The sequence below is a fragment of the Zeugodacus cucurbitae genome, chromosome 5 (assembly GCF_028554725.1).
Source record: "Zeugodacus cucurbitae isolate PBARC_wt_2022May chromosome 5, idZeuCucr1.2, whole genome shotgun sequence".
NCBI classification, from domain to species: Eukaryota; Metazoa; Arthropoda; class Insecta; order Diptera; family Tephritidae; genus Zeugodacus; species Zeugodacus cucurbitae.
Genome location: NC_071670.1, coordinates 13,576,010 through 13,603,539, shown reverse-complemented (window position 1 = coordinate 13,603,539; position 27,530 = coordinate 13,576,010). Strand labels below are relative to the sequence as shown.

The window sequence follows — 27,530 nt, the reverse complement described above, 5'->3', positions numbered from 1 at the left end:
GTCAATAAGGGCTGCAATGCATGAAAATCAACTTTATTTACAGCTGTGCGTATTAGGGTGGTACTTAAGTGAAGAAAAGAAATTGCATGAGACAATTTAATCATTTTAGGGCAATATAAGAGTTTATATGGGTCTTCGACCATAGAAGTGTATTTTAAACAAACAAATTATATTATTCTCATATATAGGGTGCTGTTAAAATACGAAATAGAAATCGTGCGAGGCAGAATAAGCATATTGGGGCAATATAAGACATATAGCAGTGTCGATTCTTTCATATTTGAAATTAAGAAATTATTTTTATTTAGAAAATAAGCTGTGCGAAGCAGGTTAAACATCTTAAAGCAGGAGAACAGCTTATATAGGTTGTCATCTGTTATATTAGTGGCAATTTTTTTATAATTTAAGTTTCTAATATTTTTTAGGGTCATCTAAGAGCCGCCTTAACTATCCCCAAGTGGTAAAAAATGTTTTTCTTTTTATCTTGAACATGAATAATACGACGAGTTATGTTAGTAATATCAAAAATATTTAATTTTAAGTCTTGAGTACCACCCTAATGCATGTAAATATGCGTATTGTAAGTATACGTTTGCACATCTGTTTACTTTACGTGTTTCTGTAGTATGGTTTAATATTTTTTACGTTTATGGCAACCTCCATACTACCTCTGGCGCATAAAAACCGCAATGCTCATAAAAAATTGCATATGTATTGTATATATTGCATAGAAATGGCATTGTATGTATTGGATATGCCCGATTTCGCATGAATTCTTGTATGCATGCAGAGTGTTTTTCTCAAACACATGTCCTTAAGCTTGCTGGCTTACTAATATCAATGAATGAAAATGCGAATGAGACCATGGATTTTGAGCTTTCCTCTTTGATTTATGTTTTAATTCATTATTTTTTTATGTTTTCGTGTCCAACATATTTGGTTTTCTTTCTCAGGCAAACATTTACATATCTACCGCTATATTTTTGTACACAACCTCAAAAAGCTATTTACTCAGCAAACCCAATTTGAAACTTTTAAAATGGTGATTTCGTGGAAATGCCTCAATTTTGTTTGAATAATTTTTTATTTTCTCCAAGGAAATCGGCACATAGGCATTAAAAATATATATGTTACGGACATCTTCGACTGGTGCACATTACTTTTTGCGGGAGTAAGTTTTCTCTTACTTGATACATAAAAGACCACCCTAATGGTTAGATAGTTATATGAAATTTCCAAAATTAAAAAGAAACTCCACTCATATATTATGCAATAAGATCTCAAAACACACGTCGATATCCCCGAATTAAATTTCATACAACCCTAATATTTTTTCTATATTTCGAAACGGAACTCAAAAGCTGAACATTTTCTAAGCCATATTGTTGTTGTAGTGGCTGATTTCATAGTTCGTATATTTCATATATAAATACTCTTCAGTTAACAGTCTTTGGCTGAATATAAATCAGGTCCTGTATGAATATATATATCCGACTGTCATCTGTCATTATAGATTACTCGTAATTTAACCATTAAATCTATATATGGAACCTATATAAATTTTCTTTTACATAAATTACCCTTCGAATTTCACTTACTTGTAATATGATGTTTTCTAAAGTGTCCAGGCTCTATAAGGATTCCAAAGGCACCTATATTGGTACTGTTTGTATATTGAATGAACCGAATATTGGTAAAGTTTGTATAATTTGGCGGCAGATGTTCGATAGTAATGACAAATACTCTAGTTCTGTTGTTCAATACAAGCTCGGTGATGACTTACTCAATCCTAATTCCAATATAGGCATGTACTGTTCTATAACAAAAGTCTATCGACGAAATAAGAATGCATGAATTGTATGGGATCGGTAATCAGCTTTGTGGCTCATCTTTTCTCATGCACGATCAGCAGCCGGAGCCACAAGTAGTAAATTATACTGGGAAAGAATCAGATCATAACTATGAAATTTAGCGTTCCGATATTTAAACTGAGAGTGGACAATCAACAGACATCCATTGAATATTTTTCGCAAAGCATAGAATGAAACCAAAACAGAAATTTCAACAGACTTCAACAACCTTATGAATATTTTTTCCAGTAGGTAGTCACACAACTTGGCTGAGACAAAGGGCGCTATATTCCAATATCGCCAGTAAGTTGGCGGGTAATCTCAGCTGTCAGTTACAAACTCGCGCGCTTCTCACACACCCACATACTGCGGTCACTCAGCAGCAATACACTGCATACTTTTCCAATAAAAAAACACCCTGGCGCCGCTTGAATGCAACTCACGCACATGCAACCAGCGACTTGAAGAGTTGGCCTGGTTAAACTGTCAGCCACAGCAGCTAAAGACACCCTAACACAGAAAACAGTTACACACACTGCGCTCCCACGCTCTACAGTTCAACAATAAAGGCTTGTGAACCGACCTATGAATGCTAACAATATTTTTTGCTATCAACACTTTGGTCTTTGAATAAATGGGATTTTTTTCGGTGCGAGATATTCGTGGCGTGTGCGATTATCTGGTTTTTCCTCCTACTCGCCAGAAATGGCAAAGCGATGGAAGTTGTAGGGTTTGGTGGAGTGTTATTGTTGGAATGTATGCGGCAATCAGAAATGTGCCAAGACCGGACGTCAGTTTGATGAATTCTGCTTGGCAATGAAAACGGAAATTTTTCGATGTATTTATAAATTTTATGAGTTTCAAAGCGGAAATATTGAAGTACAGAAATTTTTTAATTGATGTGTATTTAATTTATTTAATCCAGCAGAGGATATGCGGTTACGGAAATTGAGTACAGTTATATTAAGTCAAGATAAGTTACGTTTGTTAATTCATCCGGCTCGAAGAACCAAATGTATAAAACAATGCAGTTTCTAACAAACCTTACCGCTGGTGGGGGGCAATGATAGACTTGCATTGAGTGAGAATTTAATTCATTCTAGTTTTATTTTCATTTTGTCACTGCTTAAATACAATTTTTGAATACATCTTAAGAACTAATTATATGTGTATGTGTGTATGTCTATATGTATATTTTATATATTGCACGATAAGGGGTTATTTCAATTGCACACACGCAATTGCCCAAATGTATTTTTATAACCAATAGGTTATCTTGTGCATACATATAAATATGTTTGTTTATTAATAGTTGAGTGCATGCGTGTTGCATATAGATGCATGCATGCCTCATATAAATGTATGTGTGTTGCATATATGATTGCCACATATAATTGTATGTTTGTTGCATATTAATGTATATATATTTATGTGTTTATTTATATATACATATTTATGTTTCATAGCACCTCGGATTTGCCAAGGTTTAAAAGGAATGCATGTTCAATGATATTTGAACATATTGCCGAGGGAAAGAAATTATTATTTAAGATTAGTGGACTGTATCTGTTCTTACATATTTCTATTCTTATTCTTTATATGTGGTATAATAAAAAACTAAATATATATATAATATATTATTATACCTGAAAAAATAATAAAAAAGTATAAAAAAGCTATATGAAAACTAGAGCTGATAGAACGGATTTTTTAATTTTGTCGGGCTGTGTTATAATCGAGTTGAAAATGCAAGCAACCCTGCACAAAGAACGTATTCTTAATTACATTTTTGTTTCTTAATACTCGACGGTTGATATCGCTGCTGGGAATAAATAATAAAATAGCAATCATCTGAAGAAACTTACCACCTTCTTATGAAAAACAAAACAAAAATTTATATTAGCTGATCGATTATCGATCAATTAAATTGGCTGTGCGAAAAGGCTATTAGTGATATTTAATGAAGTTAAGTTTAGACCAGTCAATTTAAATTGTATGCATGTGATTGGCGTTGCAACCGTTTAGCCGGTTATAGCCGAATCGATGATAGTGCGCCACTTCTCTCTCTCCTTCGTAGTTCGGCGCCAGTTGGAGATCCCATGTGTAAACAGGTCGCTCTCTACCTAGTCCCTCCAAATTAAGTTTAGTTTAGTAAAATTGAACGTTCGTTCTAAATTAAGTCTCAATTAACTTACTATGGCATTAATTTAATTTTGGATTTGTGAAAAAATTGTTCTAGGCAGTTTACTCATAAAAATTATATAAATTAGTTTCAATTTAATTATTATGTTGCTTATGTATGCTTTAGTAAGTTTGTTCGAACTACTTGAAGACGTCTTGACACAGAGCGTTCCATGGCAGTATTAACTATCGCACTTAAAGAATTTCTTATGGTACCTAAAGATCTTTTAGCGTCGGTTATACTTCCAGATGTTTGTAATTAGGAAGAATAAATCAGAATTTCATTCAGTTTTAATAAATTTGGTCTAGATTTCTTCCGATTTTATGTGCTCAGCAGGTTCTAAGAGAGTACTAATTTGTTTTTAAATAGATCATGTGCAATCTAAAACATCTTTATGGACGTTTGTAATAGTTAATTGCGGTTTCAATATTGATTTGAACTTTTCTCGAATTTTTTGCTTACATTAACCTGAGTTTACTTCCATTTTTTCATACAGAAGTCTATCCTTTCCTTTCTATATCCTCTAACTCATTTTCATTCACCACAATATATTTAACTTTAATAGAGCAACTTCTTCATGGTTTACGGCTTGAAGAATTAAAATTTCCTCAAATAATTTAAAATTTATATTCTTTAAACTCTCCCAAATTGCATGCACAACACTATGTGTAACACCCTCGTAAAAGCTAATCCTTCAAAGAATAATTTATGAACCCGGTGTTTGGTCAACACATCACGCCGCAGGACAAAGGTACACACCCACACACTGACGCATACACAGCGAAAATAAATACAAATTTGATTATGCCCACATGCACAACAAACGCTGCGAATACCCTATGGTGACGTAGTTTAGCCAGCAAAATGTTATTTTTAATCAAGTTTTCTAATTTACGGCAACGTACGAGAATTTGTGTTTGTTTTTCAGCATTTTGATGAGCTGAGCTCGCTGCGTTAAACGATGGCAGACTGATTATTCAATTTTATTTTCTTTTACAAACACACGTTTCCTACACTCAACAATGTAAATTTCATTTATCAGCTGCGTGTATGTGTGTGGAAGATTAGAAGTGCATAATAAACGGGATCGGTTGCTTAGTGGGCTAATAATTCCATAGCTTTGAGGCACGTCTTTATCTTTACTTAGCTGTGGGAGTTTGCGGTTGACGGGCTGCCTTTGTTTTGATAAACAGTAAGTTACAGAAGAGAGAGTTGCCAACTTGTTTTATGAAACCAATCTTGTCTTCAATATTTTAATCACGGAATTCGCATATTATCATGCCTACAAAGTATATTTTACTAAATAGGGTTGCCAAATATTTTAACAAAGAAATTGAATTGAATAAATCTGTAGAAATATTTCAATAAAAATTTTATGAATTCTTTTTCATTCCTTTCCTTCCAATAAAGTTGGCGAAGCCTCTGGCTAACAGTGGTTTACTGTGTGTTTCATGTATACATTTTTTGTGTCTGCCTTCTTTACAATACAGTGGTAGGACAACTATGAGTACAATTATCCCAGCTGAACATTCGGCGCCTGACAGGGATTACATTTTTTTTCTCATACTTTATTTTCTTTCTTCTCTTTACAAAGGTGTATTTTTGTACTCTTGTGTATATGTATACACCGTCGTATAAACACAGTCAGCTGTATGCCACCTGAGAGGTTACTATTGTTGTATTTTGTATATATATCCAAATATGTGTGTATTCACCAGTGGCATGCAGATAATAGATGCGCTAAGGCGCATACGCTAGCGACATTTTTTTTTTTGGCAATATTCCAGCTTGTATGACAAACACGGATTAGTTTTTTATGCAATCTGGATGTCCAATTTCAACCTTTGAAACAACATTATTGCTTTTACTTTACTTCCACTACTTTTGTAGTGCTAAAGAAATTGCTGATGAATGCAACTTCAAGTGCAATGAATTTGAGAAATGACAAACTTGACAAATTAAAATCAAAAAGTGGAAATCAAATTATATTTGTGGATGCTGATTCTAAATCTGTTATGAAAAGGCAAATTCAGTTGCAGAAAAATGATGGAATAATAAGGAGAATTATTGGATATAGCATTTGTAGTTAGTTAGTTTGTGTATATGTCTTTTAAAGGTTTTCATATTTTACATTATTCTCACATATCATGCTGTTCATCTGCTTAAAGAAAAGAGGTCACTCATACGCCCGGTACACCTTTATATATTACAGGTATGAAAAATAACATTGCTCATACGCCTAGTACGCCTTCACAATAAGCATGTTTTTTAAATAAAATAAAATAAAATAAAATAAAATAAAATAAAATAAAATAAAATAAAATAAAATAAAATAAAGTATAAATAAAATAAAATAAAATTAAATTAAATTAAATTAAATTAAATTAAATTAAATTAAATTAAATTAAATTAAATTAAATTAAATTAAATTAAATTAAATGCAATAAATAAGAATTAATGCAATAATAGAATGCAATAATTTATTAATTACCTTTGTGTATGAGATTCTATTAGATTTCTATTAATTTATTACAAATACATATATTTCATGACATAATTAAAAAAATATAAGTTTAATTAAACCTTCTGAAAAAGTTAGGATAACCTAATATTTGTGCTTTTTTTGAATTGAGTAAATAAAAAGCTTTTCTAAAGACTTTATCGTCGACAAAATAAATAATTTTTTTGTAATGTACACCGAACCACTTTATTTTATTTTTAGAAAAAATTATAAATTTCAAAATTAGCTTCACAATATTTGATTTTTTGACATCTGTCAGAAACAAATAGATTCGTAAAAACCAATTGCGATATTGAAAATAGGAAAATATTAAATAGAATAAAATAATTTATAAAATTTTATCCATTACTGCAAACCAGCGTGAAACTGCTATTTATGATCCCAACTAAACTATTTTCAGTAAAAACTACAGAACAAAGATTTATTTCCGTTCAGTAGAGCATAGTAAAATAAAATTTTGATTTTTTACACTTCCCAATTTGTGGCTTGATGCTTTATGAACAGACATTAAATGCTTCCCTCATATCTGCTGAAGACAGCTAAATAAAAACGATAAACGAGCTGCAAATTTTATAATCCTCCTCCTTCCACATAACTACCCACTGTCGTACTAAATCCCATTACACCCCTGCGACAAAGCGCCACTATTTATTAACAAGCTACTAAAGGCACCGCTGCTGGCGTTTATTCCTCTTCTTTCATGCATAATGACCGGCGCAGCGGAAACACGCTTAATATCCCTGTAGACTTTGGTTGTCGAAGCAAAAAATGCAGATATATTAAAAATAAAAATACCAACAACAACAATGTGCTCTCTTATTTGTCTATGTATTTGTTTGTGTTTATAACTAAAGTAACAACAAAGACAACGACAGTATAAACGCGCACTAACTAACGCAGTTAAATCACTGCACGCACAGCGGAAATCAAGCAAAACATTAAATGTCACAGCAGCAGTTCACTCGTGAAGCAACTATTCATACATACACACATACATACATACACATAGATATAAATAAATACACGCTCATTGCCACACGTTGACTTCCTCGCTCAATCACTATTTATGGTCATTGCTATACAATGCTTGACACTCATATTAGAAGCGCACAGTAATCATACGCCCTGTTGAGCCAAGTAAGCATTTGGTGATCGGTCGGTGGTCTGCGCGCCACTACAACACAGATGCACATAGTTGTTTTTGTTAAGTGATTCATAGTGTTAGCGTTAGTGGTGGATAGCGAACAATTTATATGGCAAGTTGGAATGTGCATACGCCTTATATAACGATACTTTATAATGAAAATTAATAATATAAAAATAAATGCAATTTTCAAATAAAGTGAAACATTAAAAAATAACTTTTAAAAATTATAAAAGAAGGTAAAGATATTGAAAATAATAATTAGAATATAAATATATTAATATATAAAAGCAGAAAATAATAAACTTCACCAAACACAAAATATGCTTAAATTAGAAAATTAAAAACTGGGAAAATTCTGTGAATCATAAAAATATGTAATGATAAGGAAACAAGTATTATATAAAATTAGATATTTTACATGATAAAAAGTAAAAGCGATTATTTCAAATAAATAAACAAAATGTATGGAATCATATAAACTGTTTTACTAATAGGCCATTATCGAAAGGAGCTCTGACAAATTATAAAAAAAAATATTTATCAAAAATATAAATATAAAATATAAAAGAAATTATTATTATTATTAATAATTAAAGAATAAAAATTATTTAAATAAATATTTTTTTTAATCTAAAATAATTGTTTGTTTCAAAAAATAACCAATGTTATAATTATGTTTTCGAAAAAAAAGCGAATATAGTATATCAGAATTTATAATTTAAATAAAATAGAAATAAATAGTTCAATTACTAATACTATTAAAATGATAAAAAACATAAACTAAATAAGTAAAACTTCAAAAAAAATGAATTATAGGCAATAAAAAATAAAAGTAATAATTTCTACATTAAAAGCATTTCCATCCGCAAACCATATGTTGACATCGACGCACACATACTATTCAATAAGGCGACAATACATATTACCCGCTAATCATTTCAATGCTACTCCTCCAATTGATCAACGCAATTTATCAGTTTTTCTTCTTCAAGTGTAGTCAATTTATCAATGCAACGCCATAAACCATGCAATAACCGAAACACATTTATTGTCCACAAAATGGAGCACAACAAAAACCGCAGTAGCTTATTATTGGAGAAGTGAATGAAGTGGAAGAGAATCAGCGCAGCTGCACTAGTTATAAGAAGAAATGTTGTGCTAAAAATTGCAAAATGTAAGCTGTTGTTGTTGTTGTTGTACAGTATCAAGTATGGCTGGCGGCAAATGCACTTAAATAAGATGATACTCAAAGTGGCGCAAGCACTTGTCATAGTGACAGCTATGATATTAGAAATTAAGTGTTCAAGGCGAAACCACAAAGATGAAAAAGTGGCAAATAATGAGAAAAATTTTGTTATTATTGTATAACACTTCAATAAAGAGAAAGAGAGAGGAAATAGTAAGAAGACCTTATCACCGGTGGAGCTTTCTGTGGTTGAACTCACATGCGTAGACTTTGAAAAGTATTTTGGACGTAATGGTTTGGTCGGATATATCAGTCACCTTCAAAACAATTAATAAGTTTAAAAATTAGATAAAATAAAATTTGAAAAAACACGTATATAGTCCGAAAAAGTCGCACAACTCATGTATAAATCGAAGCTGAAAGTTAATGAGGCGTACGAAAAGGTTTTCAGTCTGAATGAAACATGAAACATAAAGATATCGTTAAAATACTTACAAGAAATCGTTCTAAAAATATGGGAAATAACACTGTGACAAGTTTATTAAGTTGTGGAAAAGTAAATGTTTCCTAACCCGTTGTAGTCTCGAAATAAAACTCAAATAACCAAAGGTTGATGAAAAGCATTAAATGACTGTCAAAAAAATTACCAAAAATATTGGTTACATTTCAAAATCGTAAAACAATCCTGAATCTAGGAAAAATCCACTATTTTTGCACGCCTCTACCTTCGTCTTTAGTTTTATATTAATCAAGAAGTCCACTCATTTCGTCCTTAACAGTTTTATCTTCTAATTGACTGTGAAAAAAGTGTTCATATCTAAACACCCAAAGGATAATTAATGCATAATTTGCACGCCATTAGGTCATAACTTTCTGAGTGTCAAGGGAAGAAGAAGGAAAATCACAAATTAACTAAGAAATTTGTGTCGAAGTGATAATTTAATTAACATTTGTAGCAATATATACGTATTTACTTAAATGGATATACATAGGTAGGGAAAAGGCGAAATATATTAAATAAAAGTGAGAGTCAAAGCTTAAGTAAACAGTTAGAAAGAAAGCTAATGGAAAAACTATACTTGTCTTTCGAAATTGCGTTTTCTTAAAACTTTCTTCACCATCACCCGCTGTCCACAAACTGTTTTTTATACTTTTGTAACCATTCTTCACACAAAACCAAAAGCTATAAAGACAGTATCCTTTCTTTTATGTTTTCTTTTATCACCATGTACAACAACCGCCATCATCAATTCACCGCAATCCTTTTGTGCATTTTCCTTCCGTCTTTCATTCTGCCAATGACGTTAACAAGCTAATTAAATAAAATAAAATATTTTTCTCACACAATTCACTAATTAACAAGCCTGTGTACTTGCCAGCCAGTAGAGGGACTCGACTCAGCTCAGCGCCGCTCAATTCAATTTAATTCAATTCCATGCAACCGTTGTCTCTTCTTGTGTCTCACACGACCTCCTAGTATATATTTTTATGCGCCGCATGTCGTTTAACCCGTTTTCATCCATTCCTTTAGCCACACGGCGCGAGTCCATCTTATCACTTCATTGTCTGCACCATTTATCTTCGTCATGCTTTTGACTTTCCTTTTGTTCTAACACAATCCTTTGGAGAGCATTCATTGACACTAAGAAATTACCCCACCCGTGACTAATAAGTACATCTTAGATATAGATATACATATATACCCACAGTGCTCACAAAAAACTTTTCAAGTGTTTTGATTTGCTTCGGCTTTGTTTTGGGTTCAAAATGTGCGTCTATTAAGGATTTTCTGCATCATCCCACACATTTTTCATATATATGTTCGCTAGAACTTTCACTGGTTTTGGTCCTTGATTTGCAGTCTTAGCGGTAAAGCCTACGTACCGCTTTCATCGTCCACTCTACTATTCCTAGATTCATCTCCCTTCACTTTTAGCTGCTTACCACTTCATATATCTGCTCACGTTGCTGCTTTGGCTCTGGATTAACGATCTCTACTTTGTTAAGCCACTCGTGTATATAGTACATCTGCTACAACAATTTTTCTCCCCACTCGCTTTGACTCAATCTTATCTCTCTCTTCCTTAACTGTTTTGTCCCTTCATTGGCAGACTCTGGTTCGGTAGACTTCGCTTTTATATGGCCTGGTTACCGCTCTAATTCGCTCACCTTCACTTCATTTAACCCTTTATGTTCATAACTTTAACGACTTGCCTCGATTTCCGTGAATTTCACTACCCTTTAGCTACTGGCATTTATAAGCGCATTTCCTTGCATTTATTATACCCTTGTCTATTTACCGTGAATTCAGAAAATTTGTCAATCATTTTAGCATCCTCTTTCGGTATTCGGCCGGCCAATATGCTTAGTGAGTTGTTAAGTGTTTTGCTATGTTTTATCAGCCTTTTTCGGTTTAAATTTGACTGCTCAGCAATGTATTACAATTTTTTGTTGTTAAGAGCCAGCTTTTGCCGTCATTTCAAACTGAATTTGAGGTTACATTTTACTTATCAATATAACATATCATCATACCTTTGTTCTTGAATCTTCCTCAATTTACCGTTACTAATTTATATGCTAAACACATGCCGACCTTCTTGTAATCAAATAATCTTTTTTTTTGCTCTTTGGCAAATAACCGTGTATGGCGACTTTTCATTCTATTATAAATTCTAAGCCCATAAAATCAAAGTTAAGTTCATGCACATACTCACAGTTACATTTATTCTAAAGGAACTTATTTTCTGCCTTTGTTTAGAGACTTTGTGACCTACGACCATCTTTAAGGTTATGTTAGTGTAATCTATCGTAATTCTTGTACTAGCCATAATTAAACCCAAAAAATGGTTTACCCAGAGAGTAGGAAAGAGTGTTCATGCAGAGCAACAAAACTGTGTTTAGAAACAGCTGAAGTTTTTAAAAGGCAGACGTGAAAAAGTTCAATTTAAACAGTCTGAAAATCTCTAAGAGAACTTCCGAACCGAGGCAATAATTTGACATCCCTTAAGTAAATTATCAAAATCGTTACTGTGTTTACTCTCAGGGAGCACCTAATATTTAAATAGAGACAGTAGTAATCACGATGTGCAATTCCGCTTCATAAAACTCGAATGTATGGAAGTCTATCAAGTAGGAGACTTATAAGAACCACAAACAATTCGATAGCCTAACATACTCTTTACAGACTGTTCCCACAATAGTCGGTTCTACGTAAGCGGAACAGATCTTGATACTTATCCGGCCAAAGATTGTCGATTCGACACCCATTAACTTCACTATAGAGGCACGCTCGAGACTTATTTTTTTTCTCTGAAGTCGGTGCTGACCGACGATAGATTGGCGGCCCTATTCTGTCAGGTCTTCTCAACTCCTGTTCATTATAGCCTTGGTAGGTGCTTTGTCGATCTATAATAACGATCTAAGAAAACCGATCGTTATTAAAACCTCCAATGGTATCGGGTGCTCTTTCTACTATGTCAATCAAGGTCATTCAATAAACTTTTGAATGAACTCAACACAACTTTTGGTTTAGCTTCCAATCCTTAATTTAGTAATTTAAACCTAGCAGAATCAGGGTTAATTACTTTAAATATTAATTGGTAGTATACTGTTATCGAAGAACCTTACCATCTGGTGTACTATTCAAATTTAATTTTTCTGATTTTTGTATTTTCCATTTTTGCTGTTACAACCCTGATTAGACTTCAATCAGCACGTTATTTACATTCGTTACATCATTTTCTCTGCTGTTACAGCATTTGCAGTCATTAAAAAGTTGTTAGTTTTCATTTCTTGTCGATTTCGTATTTCATCGCTCATCTGTACGTACATTGATTATGCCAGTATATTGAGAGCTCTAAAGTGCTCGGACAGGAAAGGAAATGATTCCGTATGAGAAACTCAACTAATTCGAGGGGTTGAGAAGAGAAATGAACGAAACTTCTGAAAATATAAGCTCAACTACACTTTCAGTGTTAATTAAAAACTCATCGAATCCTACAATTTCTTGGAAACATTCGTTCAAAGAATAATCTCAGTAGAATTCTGAAATTTATCGGAAAGAAAGAGGATTTATGAAAAGTGTTTTCTGTTCGACCATACGAAGTGATGGTCATTAGGGAATTTCTCTTCTTTACGTCATAAGTTTCCTTCCTAAGGCTGGATCACAAGCGTTATAACCAGTACAATGATTACCTTCGACTGGTTTACATCTTCATTTATTCATCATTCGAACAAATGAAACTACCTTAATATATTTCTTTCGAGTATACTTGCAGAGGATCAGTGCATATTAGACATCCGTGTTACTAAATCTCTCCTTGAATGGAAAGGTCTTACAAAAGTAGATCAAGTAATAGAAAGCATGTTATATTGCGGCTAACATCCAGAGCAAAATCGATTTAAAAAGTTCCGAGACCATTTTATAAATAATCTCACTTGATTAAGATGAGAATCTCGATAGAACTCGATATTGATAATGAGGTAATAAAGATTCGATAAAATATTACAAATTCTTGTATGTATAACTTCACGTCAAGAGATCATTTATTTTGAACGCAAGGAAGATGCTCGAAGTAGTAGTGCCAAATGAAGCTAATTAGTCCCTTCCATAAATAAAATATATACAGTAATAAAGTCCACTGGAGTCTACTAAGGCACCAAACTGACAGTACCAATGGTTTGAGTTCGATTACCCTCTCTATATGATCAACAGACTTATACTGCATTCCACATAAGTTAGTAAATTAGCTCGAAGATAGCCCACGAAAATGCTAGAAAGGTTATATAATATTGATTTGGAAGAAAAATGGTACTTCGAAGCAACTTGAGTGGATTTACAAAAGATTTGTTGAAGTTATTGTCCAATCGTCCGCTTTTTGACAATATCTCGGCTGAGAATTGATTGCTTCCCCAAAAATTAATGTGAAGTGTTGAATAAATTTGGAAATATTATTTCGAGTTTGTTGCTGCAAAGGATGTAGAAGAGGATGAATAGATCTTGATCTATTAATATCTGAAAACTTTTTTACCTCGCCGTTTGTTATGCACTGAAAATATGTTTTTATTGTTGGTGTAACTCGAGTATGAGTGATGTGTCAAGTTGATTGATTATTTCGAGAAATTATAGCGTCATCTACTTCTGTCTTATTCTTGGGAGTATAACAACTGGATATATTCTCTACAGGGATTTTCACATTTCGAAAGCATCGATACACGAAAGCCAATAAACTTTGGCTGATTATGATTAATCACGCAGTTGATTTGTGGAGTAAAAGTTCTTCTCGCACATACAAGAAGAACAAAGTTGTAGTTTAAAGCGAAATAAAACGAAAACTTTAGTACGCTGCCAATTACAACCGCTCGAGCTCCCCTCACAGCACGTACAGAGCGAGTAAGTGCAGCTATATGGATTATAAGCTTTGTATTTTCATGTATCTGTTGAGATCCATTTTAAGTGGGTGAAGAAATTTATAGAATTGAGTAATGCTGTTCATAAATCTGTTTTTAGACGAGCAAATCCATTTTGCTTTCATAAGTATTAATGAATTTTAAATGAAGCTTTTGTTTCAAAATCATTATTTATTAAAAATAACTTTCTGTCTTTGAGTCGCCTAAAAGTTTGAGCATTAAAGAGCATATTTAATAGCGCTCAGGGAAAAGTGAACTTAATGGATGCAATTGGGTATTGGAAAGTGTTAATAAAAGGAGTATGGGTTTAGGGCAAAACTGTGATACATTTATTATTTATAATTTATTATAAAAAAGTAATAAAGTGAGCTAAACTTGAGTAGAAAATTAAAGCAAAAGATAAAATTTTAAAATTAATACTAAGGCTGGGTACATAATGGAGCAGCAAGTAAGACAATACGTAATCTGAAGTGAAAGCTCAGACAATATTGTATATTTTAGAATAAGAATGGGCACATAGCGGATTAACAAATAAGACAAAGAGCAATATCGAGAGAAAAGAAAAAGTAAATGGTTAAATTAGCACTAAGGCTGGATACAAAGTAAAATAACAATAAATCTATATATGGTAGCATATATAAGTTGAGAGCAAAATAATTCAATATAACGAATTGCTACTTTCTGAATATTTATTGTAAATTGCAGGTAAATATTTACTTTTCCATCGCAAAGATATTTATAATTGAAAGATCCAAGAGTAATTCCTTGGATGCCCAAATTGAATATTTTAGAGTCTTGATTAAGTCAGACTAGAAAACCTTCTATCAAGTATTAAGTTCACTGAAAATCTTAAATTTAGGCACATTTTGGAACATGGTTGCCATAGGTCGTTAAAATACCTCAAATGTACTAACCAAAGAAGTTTCATAAAGTATTTGATCAAAGCATTTAGGACGATTAATTCAAAGCTTCAAGGTCATAGGAATAATCCGCTATTGGTGACTGTAATTAGATTTAAACAAATTTTGCCAGATGTGAAAGACGCAAGACAGCTTTATTTTACTATCTCCATCTATTATATGTATGTATATACGAATATATGTATGTAATTTCTCAGCAATTTATTACTGACTCTCCATTAACTAAATTTAGCCAACCATTTGTTGAGTTTATGTTAATTTTCCAGCATTTTTGGCTTTATGACATTAGCAGCTATTAATTTATACTCATGAAAATATTGCAAATGCCGAGGGGATTAGGCGACTTAAGCACAAAGCCAACGTTTCAGCAAATAATTAGTACACATGTTTGCCGATAATGTGGGGTAGTTTGTATAAATTTAGAATTGACTTCATAAATGATATATGTATGTAGATATACAAATGTATAATCATTTGAACATGAATAAACATGTATGTAAAGATTGTTTATGCATAAGTATATCACAAATAAACGCATAAACGGAACTGAAATTACTATTTATTGGATATTGACGCTAATTTAGGATGCCTAATTATGTGTGTGAGCGTATATTTCAGAGTGTATATCAATTTATATCAATAGTATAATATTGCTGGTACCGTTACCTACTAGAAATTTAATAATTTAAACCCAAATTGGTATATAAAATTGATGAGTAGAATAAATTTTCATTAAAACCAATTTGAATTTCATAAAACTTAAACTGCGAAAGTTTTCAAATATTTGTTGAAATATGCTAAAAATATGCTTTTCTGTGTTTGCTGTTTAAATTACGACACGTTTACCTATATACATATAGTTATAGTTTATAATTTCTTTTTATATTTTTTTGTCGCACTCTACTCTCTACTTCACCACAAAAGTGGCGTTATTGCTTTTTTATTGGTCAACTATATTATTTTATTTCACCGAATTGCCAAGCAGTAGATGATTGCGTACTAATTAAATAATTTCAATTATTAAATGACAGCAGCACTAAGCAATGGAGCAATTATATAAAAACTGAAATTTAATATGACTGCTATGCATTTTTTGCTATTAATTATAATTATACTAGTATTTCATTTTTTTTTAAGATTTTAGTGAATAGTCTAGGTATTAAACTTTAATTAAGCAATTAAATCTTAGTTAATGCTAAATTTAATAAGAAAACACATTGGAATTTCGTATGCAAACTAAAACACATAATTTGCTAATAGGTATGTGACATTGGTAAATGCGCCTGAATGTAGGCAAGGTTTCACTGTCATTGTTTAATTGCAGTTGAGATTGAAAACCAAATATATGTAGACTCCTATGTACACAGTGTGATTTACGACATTTCAGCAAAAGTAGTACTGAATAGGCTTGTTAATTTGAGAGAATTTAAATTATATTTTAGAAAAATATTAATTTTCTAACAATTAAATACTACTTGCGAGCAATAATTTCTTTTTGCCCAGATTTTACATACTTTCGGGTTTGCTATGGCTGTGATTATTAAACAATAGAGTAACGATTTTAATATCGATTTAGGTATGTGACTTCGCTAAATTTAGCCTAAATGTAGGCAATGTAACAGTAACACATATAAGTGAGTTAGTATAATAAATTTTAATAAAAAGTCAATCAAAATGTTAGCTTCTTTTTAAGAAATGTTGATATGTCGTACCCGAAAATGTTAAGCCACATAATTTGTCAGGGTTCAAACAAGGCGAAGTTTTATACGCATATAAATACATAGACGTTTCTCAACAATATAAGCCTTACCTTTTACAACGTTTTTGTTTTTTTTTTTTTTGCATAATGAATATAACCGAAATCTGGTCATACAAAATGTTGGCCATATATTAAACAGTGGATATATCTAACTTTTTATAAAAACCTGCTTGCCACGTTTTGGATTATTTTAGGTATTCAACTTCGCTAAATGAACCCTAAATGTAGGCAATGTTTTATTGTTTAAAAGTTTTTGGGCTGTCAATTGAAATTATTTGAACTAAAAAATTTCAAAATATAATATTTTGATTAAAAAGATAGGAAAAAGATGATTTATGAAATTCATAAGTGTAATATCATATTTTTTGGAGGCGAACAATATCATATATCTTTTGAAATTCGGCCTCAATAGTAAAATTTTAAATTTTGTATTATTTCCTGTATTATGTTCGATTTATGGAAGGAAATTTGTATGAAATTTACCTTCTATTGCCAATTCAATAGTTCGAGTTATGGACATCTTCGAGTTAAGGAAGTTTCGGTTATAGAAGTTCCACTGTATATTTGAAATTAACGCTTTTAATGTTCTGCTATTGTACCAAAAATGTATGTAATTATATTACACAGTATGTTTAGCGCAAGCACCATGCTACACAACCAAACTGTAATTTTAATATCAAATATAATTACTATGCGCCCCACAACAACCTTATGCATTAATATAAATACTTTTACTGATTCTCCATTTAAAATATATTTTTTATCAGTTTTTTTGTATTTCCTTTATCAATTTGCGCGCACCTGTGTGTTCTTGTCCTTGCATTTATTTTCACTGACGCTACTTAATGTCAACCAAGGTTAATCCACTCAGACGACGAACTATAGTCGCATGCCTGTAAACAATTTACTTTTAAATTTTGCGAGTCAACGCGGATAAAAAAGGCACAACGCGAAATTGAGGTGAAGTTAAATGAAAAAAGGTTCTTTCCGCTATAAATCTTCTACATACAATATACATATTCTTAATGTAATATATCTATGTAGACTTAGATAATATATACACAAAATAAAGCCACTCACGCAGATAAGTTTATTAAAACGTATCACTTGGCTTAGACAAAGCAGTAATTTGTCTTTTCTTGACGCTTACTTCTATGTTCTTGTAATATATATGAAGGTGTACATAAGTACATCGCGTTTTTCCCCAACTTATATGAACAACAACGTGCAGTCAGGCGGCAGGCCAACATACACACTTTCAATTTTGTATGTATATACAGAGCTTGAGCACTTTGTAAATATATATTTTTCATATTTATATACACACAACATGGTTTAAATATTTATCAAATACAGTTATGTTTATATGTGTGTCTCGTGCTATACATAGTCATTTTTTATTGCATTCTCTCTCATTTGCCACACTTTCACACTCACCTGTCATGCGGCGCTTTATCCTTTTCTCCTTCATGTTGCGTATCCGCCAGCGCGACTGTCGTTTCGCTGTCATTTTTCTTATCCTTCGGTTTGATGTTGTTACCATCGCCGCCGGCAGTTGTGCTCTGGCCTTGTGCGTTGTTGTTGTGACTGCTGGCAATTTCTGTGCTGTCGCCACTGCTGGCGGCGTGTTTATCCTTGTTCTCGGTCATGCTGTCGATTGCTAGACGTTTAAACTGTTTGTTGTTATTGTTGTTTCGTATAAAATTTGTTTTTTGTATTTTTTATGCACCTATTTTTATTTAATTACGTTTAATCCACACTTTCCGCACTTGCACAAATTAGCTTCATTTAATTAGTTGGCGCTGTTGCGCTTAAATAATCACTTGAATAATTTGCCTATAGCCAATATAGATAACACTCAATCACTTTTTGTAGTTTTTATGCCTTCGCAGCTGTATGTGAATTTATCATATGTATACCGCTGGTTGGGTGGGGCGTATGAGCAACGCATTTCAATGTATTTGAAAGGTTTTCAGAAATTTCAGCTCACATTATTCTTTATCAATTATATAGTGATTAATTATTTTTCTCAAAGACGATGTATCACTTGTTGGTCGAATTTCAAAAGTCTGCCTTTGAATGCCTGTAAAAAAAATAAAATAATAAAATGCTAAATTTTTTTGTAGAATTTTTCGACATTTATTTATTTCTTTTTATCTTTTCTATAACTCCAATCTATGCTTCTAATTAATTAGTTCGAAAAAATTAAGTGCAATATCTTTTCATCGAATTATTAAATAATTATTTATTAAAATATTTTAATTTATCAAATAAAAATATCAAATATATTAATTGTTTAAAGTACACTTTTCTGCTTTTACTCCTTCCCACAATCAGAGTGATTGCTACCCACTCACTACCCACTCTCAATTACTAATTTATTTCGCGCTGTGTAGAAGGTCACACCTTTTGTAAATAATTTTTCTCTTTCTTTTAACCGCTTCACCTCAGGCATTTGCACTGTCTGTGCGCCGCACAAAGTTCACGTCTACAAAAGTTTATAAAAGTATTTGCTTTTAATTCATTTGCTCCGACTTCAACGGAATACATTTCATTACATGCTATGCTTTAGACAACAATTTTTAAATGAAGGACAAGATGGTGTTGTGTGTTTAAAGATAAAATATTTCAAGGGAAGTCATTGCTTCTGCTCACGTCGAATATCATAAAAGCCGTCCGAATCCGAAATATCTTAACCATAGTTTTTTTGTGGTTTGTTATCAATATTGATTTACCACCACATTCGACCTGGATAACGGAATACGGAGTGAAATACCATGTAACTAATAATTACAGATAAAAGACAATACTTTAAGCAAGATCCTTTTTAATCCAACCCAGTACTAAACATAATATACAAAAAGTCTTGAGATCGATTGACAAATTATATTTGATTTCTGCTAGTAAATCCCTAGTCTTAGAGATGTTCACAAATTCTCAATCTTCGTCTGGGAAGTATTATATAGCAAGATACCAATAGCTTCCTAAAATTAACGCCACGGTAATCGATTCTTGAGAATTTTTTATACCTAAATAACGATCCATAAACTATGATTTTAAAGTTTATCTATCGCACGGTTTCCGACCATATTTTTCATAATTGACTTTTCTCCTGCAACGTAGAATTGAATTCAGTTTGTGTCTTCAAATAGAGACTTTGAGGGTTCAAAAGGTACCCAGAAAGCTAATATATGTTTTCAACGTTGTAAACAGCAAATCGTCCTATTGTCTATATAAGTTGCAATAAAAAAATTTCATTTAATTGACACTCATGCTTGAAATTCTCAAGAAGTTTATATCAAAAAGGTTTTTCAAATCTACAAATTTGTATATTATATTAACCTTTTCGATAACAGTGAAAATTAAATTATTTACTCCATTCTCATGTATGCTTGGAATTCTCAACAGGTTTATGTCTAAAAATAGTATACCACTATAGTTTATCTCTATATGGAATACAAAATGTGGTTGCTCTCTACAGATGAAATCGCCTACCAAATAGAAAATTTGATGCCAAAGGGTTTATAGAGTGACATACTATTTTTATATTCATCAAGTAAGCATAAAATGTAAAAATCTTTACTTTTATTATACATTTTTTTATTTAAATTGCCTTAAAAACTATATTGAATTCTAAAAAATGTAGAATTGAATTGAGTACACTCTATGTGCCTTGGAAAAAAATAAAATATGTAAATATAAGTGTTTTCAATGATTTTGCTATTTGCCGTGTCTGAAGCTAATAAACATAAAGCAACATAGAAATTGGTCTACCAAGTGGCTAATTATTTTGTAATCTATTAAAATTATATGTAAAATTGAAAACCTTCCGTTCATCAGATGTCTGTAGGTTAAGTCACTTTAGACACTTTGATGAACTTAAATCTCTACGACCCATCTCTTTCTATTAAAAGGATTGAAAAGTTTTGAAATATGATATTTGTTTTTTTTTTAACTTTCCTTTCTTGTTTTTATTTGCTTCTAATACTTTTTTCCCGTAGCTTTGCAAATTAGTTTTCAACTTTTCCTCGCAAGTTTCATTTCACAAATTCCTACTTATTATTTAAAATATCTAACCACGACTTTGTTGTTATTGCTTTCAATGTTTTTCTTATTTTTTATTGTTGTTATTATACTTATGGTTATTGGCAATACAATTTTTTATAAAATGTACCGCACTCTAGACATTTCCTGCTCTGTGGTGAGTAAACTTTGCAGTAGGCGGAGTGTAGATGGGTTGGTATGAGTGTATATACGAAAGTGTTTGGATATGTGTCTATGATTTAAATTCTGTTTTACACGCGTACAGACAAGTTTCTGTTAATAGTCACACTTTTTAACATTTTAAAATGACTAACGAGACTCTTAGTAACTGTCATTCAGCTTCTACACATTCCTCCCTATATATTTAGGTATGTACTCTTGTGTACTTTTTGTAGTCATAAATGCGTTAAGTGACGCTTAAGATGGTTAAAAATGGAGTAAATAACTCGCCACTTCATAAATATTCACACACATTGTTATTTGCATTGCTTTTTATAGTTGTTGTTGTATATTATTTGGATTATGTACATATGTATGTACCCACGCAGTTGCAAATTGCCCATTCACGTAATTCGTTTAACAGAAAAATAGAATTTTACATACATGATTTCAAAAAAAATTGGGAAAAGCTTAGATTACAATATAATAGAGTTGTGGACTTAAGCTCTCATATATGCTTCCTTCGTGCTTTATTCGCAGTAACTATACGGAGAAGTGAAACTTTAAACCAACTTTCTAGACGAAACCAACATAATAACGTCCGTTTTAACTCATAACCCTTACAGTGTTTTCAGCGAGCTCTAGGTACATGCTTCTATCTGACAAAGTTTATCTGTCAGCAGCTTTTTAAAGTTTATCAAAATCAGGAATGTTTCTAAATAAAGTGGTTTGTGTCATAGATATTTTTTATCCAAATCTTATGAACACATTCAGTCTAAATCATGTAGGATCTCAGAAGAGGTTGGACTGATACACGATGTACTTTAGTTTAAACAATTTGAAAGCTACTTGTTGAGTTAAGTATTTAGAAAGGAACACCGAACTTAATTGCTATAAATCTACACACCTTTACAAGTGTACTCATACTTTCATCACACACTGTTCATAAATGCATTTGCGTGCATTCGCCAATGTGTTATATTGTAAACACAGAAGAGTACTTAATTTCGAGATAATCACTTCAAATTAACGAGTTTTCATAATCAACGGCCACATAAATGTGCGCATTTAATATTATTAACTTACAACAGTACATACTATACATCATCAATCATTTGTATTCACCTTCAGAGTTAAGATAGATATACATATTATGTGTATATATGTATATGGCCACTCGTTTGCTTATATTAAACGTCCACTAAGAAGATATTAAATCAATAAACTGGCAGGAAGTCGTAACAAAGATTGAATTAAACCACATCACGTTCCAAGAGTTTCTTGTTTGAAGCTAAGAAACTATTTTACTAAACCTCAGTGAGGTAAGACAGTTGAAGCACTGAAAATTATTTCTAGGGAGTAAAACGTTATGATTAGATCGTTACAGTACGAGTATAAACTAAGACTAAGGTCCTAGAAAGTCATCAGCCTGAATTTGAACACGAACTCATATTTCTACCGGTCTGAAAAACTCGTTTTCAAATCAGTAACTGACAGCTTCTTAACACCAGATGTTAATTGATCGGTTTAAAGCTCAAAATTAATAGAACTAATATGATCCCTTAGAATCCTCTATCTGAGTGGTTTCGGAGTAACCATTGCGAAGCCGTAGTTACTTAAACAACGTTTCCTATTGTTGACTCTTCAGCGAACAGATGGAAGATACGGTAGATTGAACTTCTCCATTCGACAGCTGGATGATGTATCCACAGTGAAAGTAATTTTTACTTGGTGTCGGAAGTCCACTAAATGGTTTATACTGTCTTTTAAGTAACGTCGATCATAAGTAGATATTATTTCAAGCATTTCGGATTTTTTCATGGCTGTTATTGAACTACGAATGGCTAACTTCGAGTTCGAGTCGAGTAAATTTCGAATTCTATTTTAATTACTGTTGAACTTCCATAACTCAATCAACATAATCTAAAGAAAACCTCAAATTGGAGAGACTTCGAGTTATGTAAAGCAAGTTGTATGAAATTTGACTTCTATTGCCGATTCAAGCGTTAGAGTTATGGAGAATTTCGAGTTATAGAAGTTTGAGTTATGGAAGTTCAACTCTATTTACTAAGGACACTATGTTTTTCGAGCACTGGGGTCGCATTTGCTGCGGATAGCGAACAAAAATTGAAATAGTAGCTGCTGTTCTCTTATTCTTCTACTCTCTCTTCAATATTTTAGCTTTATAATGCCTTGATCCGTTATAATTTCGTAGTCGTATGAGAAAATATGCGAGTTAGAAGAGTACTTAGGATCAACAGACAAAACAAATGGCGATTCATTCTAAACAACATTGTCTAGACTATAATTTTACTCGATATGATACTCGCTGTGGTCACATAATTTACTAAAAGACATAAAACAGGCAACGCTAAAATAAAATGTGTAATCAAAAGCGAGCGAAAAAATGATTTGTGCTTCACAGAAACACGAGAGAAGGCAAACAACTAAAAGACCCAAATATTTCAACAACAATAAATGTTTTTGGGTTCTTTTCTATGTAAAATAACAAAAAGGAATTACACATAAAAATTATTTAAAAACAATAAGAACAAAAAGTGGAAACATTGAGCGTGTAATAATAAAAACAAAAGCTTGGGTGCTCGTAAAAGCCACAAAACTCAAAACAAAACAAGCAACAACAATTACAACGCTCAGATCACCACGCTTAAACTACATAACTTTCTACTTTCACTTATCTAGCAACATACTACCACCTGCTGCCACCGCTTACACCACACACCGCTAGGTGGGGGTGTTTTGCGGCGCAGAACTTCATTTATTGCCATACTGTGGCTACGTTGCGCTTATTTATTGTCTATTTTGGCTTTTATTGCTGCTACGGTTTGCGTTAATTTTTGCATATTATAATTTCCTTCCTTCCTTCCTTCATGCGTGCCATACGTGTATTTATATTATGGGTACTCATATGCATAATGAACGTGTGCGGTATGCTTGTAAAGTTATGTAGAATTTTAATTATTATATTTAGCTCTGAATTTCATTTGGAAATATTAAACTGAGAATACTAAATAAAATTAAGAAAGCTTATGAAACGGAAGGTAACTTAAGTTAACTCGACATAACTTTACTAAACATAACCCAATGAAACTGAAAATACTTTAGGAAATTAAATTAATTTATCACAATTTATTTAATTGAACTTAACGTTACTTAACTTAACTAAATCACTGAAATAACTCAACAATAATTTCGAAGTATTTCCTATAATTCTTTTTTGTTTGACTTAACTTAACTTGACTTAACGTAATTGAATATAACTTAATGTAACTTAACTTGACATAACCTAATTTAACTCAAAAGTACACAAGTAAGCTAAATTTAAAGGTCTCGGTCATTTTTTATTAGCTTAGCTTAACTTAACTTGACTTAACTTAACTTAACTTAACTTAACATGACATGACTGAAAAAACTTAATAACTCAAAAACAAGCTTAAATAATTTATTATATTTAACTTCATGTAATTTCACTTAACTTTTTAACATAAAATAACATAACTCAATATAACTGCAACGAATAGAACTGATAGTTTGAGCCGAACGGATTTACGTTTTGCTCAGTCGATATTCAAAGATATTATTTGTTTCAATGTACTCTAGTTTATCCTTCTACTCAGTGATCCGCACCACTAAGGACGTCTTATCTAAAATATCTTTACAAACTGACGCAGCAAATATGTACTTTCAAATTGCGTGATAACAACAAACGCCCACTCCTTGTCTAATCGTCATGCCTTATGCTTTGTTGTCGTTACTTATCTTCTTCATGCATGTCAATTATATTTTTTCAAACTTTCTGAGCACTTATAATGCTCACAAATATATATATATATGTCAGATTTATTTGTGTATGTTTGTGTGTGCAAACTCGCTTTACTTAATCGCATCCTGTTCATTGTGTCCTTCCTGTGACCGGACAAACTACACAAACAATCAAAAGGTGTGGTTTGGAGGTCTTCACATATACGAGTACGAGTGTATATTGTTGGTCTGGTAGCATGGCTTTGTGTTGGTGTAATACAAATTAAGCTGTTGCTGTTTACTATACTCTCTACTGGTGATATACACCTGTTTACCACGCCTTTACGCCCACAATATGCAGATTGGTCCATGGTCATTCCAAGTCAACGCCTGACATATTGTTGCTGTGGCTTTCAATGTTGATTGAGTCTAAATATTTCTAGTATCTCCGTTATGCTTTTGTTGCTATTCTTGTTTTATTTACATTCTGTAGATGTGCTTTTAGTCAGTATTGTGGAAGTATATATATTTTGTTGTGATTTTCGCATTGGGTGCTGATGGTTATTGTAGATTTGTGAATTTGAAAATTCTCTCAAAATATTTAGTTATTTTATTTTACACTTAATTTTATTGAAAATATTTGCTTGTCATTGATATACTCTTCCGACTATTTATTATGGTTTTCTGCTGTAGAAGCTGTTTAGAACCGTCAGAATGTATTAATAATAAATAAAATAATCAAATAATTCAATAAAGTAGATTAACCTATGCATTGAATCCATGGTGACTAAAAATTAATTCAGATTTCCACATAAAATTTACATAATTGTGGCATAAACGTTGAAATTTAATATTGAATTGCAATTAAATGCGGTATTTAGAATGCAAGAATATCAGTCCATTTTATTTTATTTTATTATATTTTAATTTATTTTATTTTATTTTATTTTATTTTATTTTCTCACACAACAATGTCTACAAATAAACAATGAAGCTTGTAAAATTAATTAACACGCACTCAGTCGCACTTGACGCCAACAAAGTTTACGTTCTAACTTAACACATGGCCTTCCGATGTGGAACTGATTACACATTATTTATTTACCTTTTGCCATGAATCATGTCAGCTTCCATAAACACGCGTACACAGATAAATCGTTTTTTTGCTACTGAAAATTATTTCATGCCGAAAATATATTGATGATTATAGCCATATACATATGTACATACATATATACCGTTATCAGTGGCAATTAATACTGTGCACTATCTAAGCGCTGATTAAACGGCTAATTGCCACACTAATTGATATGATGTTCAGTTATGTATGTATGTATGCATTCGCACTTCAAAATAAACAAAAACACGAAAAAAGCTGAGAGTTAGACTCGCTTGAGAGCAGCTGGTGGATTAATGTTTTTCTGCTCGTCGCTTGGGAAAAATTGCACTGAAATATTTTTACACTAACAACTAGTGGTGGTCAAGTATTTGAAATACTCCCGCTTGTTGCTTCATATTTTGAAAGCTTTCTTCAAATGTGCTCTCTTCCACACTTTCACTTGTTTATATTACACATTCGTTGCCGCCGCAGCCTTTCCATAGACCACTTTTATTTTTATTTAGACCTTTTTAGACCCTTTTATTTCTTTTTTTCTCAAATATTCAAAAAACCACAAGCGTTCGTTCTCCGTTGTGGAACCATTACCGGCGCGAGTTTAACAGCAACTGAGTTCGGCCAAACGGCGATGTTGTTATTTATGGCCAGACCGACTATTGAATTAACATTTCGCTGTTACGAAGTAAGATGCGCAACAGCGCTGGGTGGGTAACTGGATCTTCGTTGGTGGCGGCGATGTTTTCGTGCGACACTGTGCAGGTCAAACGGCGGTTGGGAAACAACATGCTTCGTGGTGTTGGAGCTCGCGAGCTCAGCAGTGCAGGATGGATAGATATATGCATATATATATTCCATGTTTCCACGTAAACCAGCTGAAGAGCAGTCCAATCCATGCAACAGTTTGTTAAGAGCGAATTAAAGAGTTAGGCTGGTTAGTAGTTAAGCATTTAGTAGCGGTAGGTTTAACAGTGGACAGTATGAAAAGAGTACATACTATCCTTTATCAACCTCCATTAAATTAATAAAGCTGTCATCTCTGAAAAACTACCAATACTAAGTAAGAAACCTTTTCATTTAAGAAATAGACTAAGACTAAAAACCGGTTGAACAGACACAAAGCAATAACAACTTTTAAGGCGGTTATATCCGAATTTTCGTTCGATTAGAGTACACTACATCCACATCTTACTATATAATATCAAGTAGGCACTCCACCATCCGTCCGAGCTTGTGTTTTTTTGACCACAATGGCATCCAGATTGCAGATTCACATCTCACTCTTTGATCAGATCTAAATCTGTGACGATACGAACGTAATACAATTCGGAGTATACCATTCCGACTCTTTTGAACTTCAAGATTCATAGAAGGAAATACTTAAAACTTGAGTACGAGAGATTGAGCTCGCTTAAGGCTTTATGCGCTTTACATGATTCCTTTAGCTGTCTAACTAAATGTAATTTAATTGGAGAAA

General features: G+C 32.2%; 1 pseudogene; it reads right to left on the bottom strand.

The window, feature by feature from the left end:
- The window catches only part of LOC128919755 (arrestin homolog), a 90,918-nt pseudogene extending 64,265 nt beyond the window's left edge, over nt 1-26,653 (bottom strand).
- Between the last annotated feature and the right edge of the window lie 877 nt (nt 26,654-27,530).